Source organism: Cupressus sempervirens, chromosome 2 (assembly GCF_028749045.1).
Source record: "Cupressus sempervirens isolate cs-2001-9-10 chromosome 2, ASM2874904v1, whole genome shotgun sequence".
NCBI classification, from domain to species: Eukaryota; Viridiplantae; Streptophyta; class Pinopsida; order Cupressales; family Cupressaceae; genus Cupressus; species Cupressus sempervirens.
In genome coordinates this window covers 568,297,565-568,300,368 of record NC_143119.1, presented here as the reverse complement: position 1 = coordinate 568,300,368, position 2,804 = coordinate 568,297,565, and the positions used below count along the sequence as shown (strand labels likewise).

At 48.8% G+C, this 2,804-nt stretch overlaps 2 non-coding genes across 2 annotated transcripts; both read right to left on the bottom strand.

Annotated features, from left to right (window-relative positions):
• Window positions 1-130: 130 nt before the first annotated feature.
• On the bottom strand, window positions 131-284 carry LOC149574628 (5.8S ribosomal RNA). Its single transcript, XR_016361267.1, has one exon. It is a non-coding gene; the product is annotated as a 5.8S ribosomal RNA (ribosomal RNA).
• A 709-nt stretch (window positions 285-993) lies between these two features.
• On the bottom strand, window positions 994-2,804 carry LOC149574627 (18S ribosomal RNA). Its single transcript, XR_016360675.1, has one exon. It is a non-coding gene; the product is annotated as an 18S ribosomal RNA (ribosomal RNA).

Below are 2,804 nucleotides of genomic sequence, written 5' to 3'. Positions count from 1 at the left end.
CGACCTTTGCGAGCCACCGCTCGTCGCGACGGATCAACGGACCTCGTGCTCATTTCAGCCTACCGTGCGCCACTTGTGGATGTGGACGGCCATCTCTGCTCCTCATTGGGGAGGGCAAAATTTTGTAGTGCGACGCCCAAGCAGACGTGCCCTTGGCCGAGGCCTCGAGCGCAACTTGCGTTCAAAGACTTGGTGATTCATGGGATTCTGCAATTCATGCTAACTATCGCATTTCGCTACATTCTTCATCATGGCGAGAGTCAAGATATCCATTGCTGAGAGTCATGATATTGTTTTGCTTTTGTCTTTCGATGACCCAAGTGCGCAAGGCGCTGGCTCATGCTTTGTTCTTTGGATTTCTTAGGTGCACAATGCACCCGTGTGTTGGGTGTTGACACATCCTGAACCCTGAGCACCCAATGGCTGTGACAAGGAACACTATGGTGTGTAACCGCCCCATCACCTCGCAAAGGTGGGAGGCAACGCATGGGAGAGTCGTGTCAGCGTACGGGTCCCCTGAACCACAAATCATGCGAGTGCACCCATCCTAAACACAGAACACTCCAAGCGACGAGTCAACACACCTAGGCAAGGCAACGGGGGGCTGCGACAGGCAGTCTCGACCTGCTACCTTCGAAACGACGAATCCCTAGCACAGCGCCGCACATGTGATCGGACCATGAAATCTTAGCAAGGGATGAGGCTCGGACCCCCTCTAAACTGCAATCGAGCAGAGACCTCTCGCTCTGATGCGGACGTCGTTCGAAGGCACCGATCCTAATCCAGATTGCATTCGAGTCTCTTCTTCGCCCCACGGGGAATCCAAGCTTTCGATCATGGGCATTTGATGTGACCCTCGACCTCGACGGCACTGGATGCGTAGCTTGTCCATCCAGCACATTGCTGTAGGGCTGAGTGTCTGCACATCGCCAAGATTTCGGGGGTGGGGAGGAGGCCAGCTCCATCCCCTACATGATTCAGGGTTCAAACCGACAATGATCCTACCGCAGGTTCACCTATGGTAACCTTGTTACGACTTCTCCTTCCTCTAAATGATAAGGTTCAATGAACTTCTCGTGACATCGCCGATAGGAATCGCCGTCATCCCCGCGATCGAAACACTTCACCGGATCATTCAATCGGTAGGAGCGACGGGTGGTGTACACAAAGGATAGGGACGTAGTCAACGTGAGCTGATGACTTGCGCTTACTAGGAATTCCTCGTTGAAGATCAATAATTGCAATGGTCTATCCCCATCACGATGCAATTTGGCAAGATTTCCCAAACCTTTCAGGCCAAGGAGAGAAACTCGTTGGTTGCATCAGTGTAGCGCGTGTGTGGCCCAGAACATCTAAGGGCATCACAGACCTGTTATTGCCTCAAACTTCCATGGCCTAGGAGGCCATAGTCCCTCTAAGAAGCTGGTCGCGAAGGGGAACCTTGACGTAGCTAGTTAGCAGGCTGAGGTCTCATTCGTTAACGAAATTAACCAGACAAATCGCTCCACCAACTAAGAATGGCCATGCACCACCACCCATAGAATCAAGAAAGAGCTCTCAATCTGTCAATCCTTACTATGTCTGGACCTGGTAAGTTTCCCCATGTTGAGTCAAATTATGCCACAGGCTCCACTCCTGATGGTGCCCTTCCGTCAATTCCTTTAAGTTTTAGCCTTGTGACCATACTCCCCCCAGAACCCAAACACTCTAATTTCTCAGAAGGTGCTAGCAGAGTCCTTAGAGCAACATCCGCCAATCCCTGGTCGGCATCGTTTATGGTTGAGACTAGGACGGTATCTGATCGTCTTTGAGCCCCCAACTTTTGTTCTTGATTAATGAAAACATCCTTGGAAAATTCTTTCACAGTGGTTTTTCTTCCATAAATCCAAGAATTTCACCTCTAACAATGAAATACAAATGCCCCCGACAGTCCCTATTAATCATTACTCCAGTCCCGAAGGCCAACGGAATAGGACCAGACTCCTATCGCGTTATTCCATGCTAATGTATTTAGAGCGTAGGCTTTCTTTGAGCACTCGAATTTTTTCAAAGTAACGGCACTGGAATCGCGACCAAGCCAATTAAGGCTAGGAACACGCCACCGGCAGAAGGGACGTGAGGGCCAGTGCACAACCAAAAGGCGGACCAACCGTGATGACCCAAGGTCCAACTATGAGCTTTTTAACTGCAACAACTTAAATATATGCTATTGGAGCTGGAATTACCGTAGCTTCTGGCACCAAACTTGCCCTCCAATGGATCCTCGTTAAGGGATTTATATTGTACTCATTCCAATTACCAGACTCGATGAGCCTAGTATTGTTATTTATTGTCACTACCTCCCCGTGTTAGGATTGGGTAATTTGTGCGCCTGCTGCCTTCCTTGGATGTAGTAGCCATTTCTCAGGCTCCCTCTTTGAAATCGAACCCTAATTCTTTGTCACCTGTCACCACCATGGTAGGCCTCTATCCTACCATAAAAATTTGATAGGGCAGAAATTTGAATGAAGCGTCACCAGCACAAAGGCCGTGCGATCCGTCGAGTTATCATGAATCACCGAAATAGCGGGCGAGGCCGCGCTGACCTTTTATCTAATAAATGCATCCCTTCCAAGAGTCAAGATTTGGTGCACGTATTAGCTCTAGAATTACTACAGTTATTCGAGTAGAAAAGTACCATCAAAGAAACTATAACTGATTTAATGAGCCATCCGCAGTTTCACAGTCCAAAATAGTTCATACTTAGACATGCATGGCTTAATCTTTGAGACAAGCATATGACTACTGGCAGGATCGACCAAGTA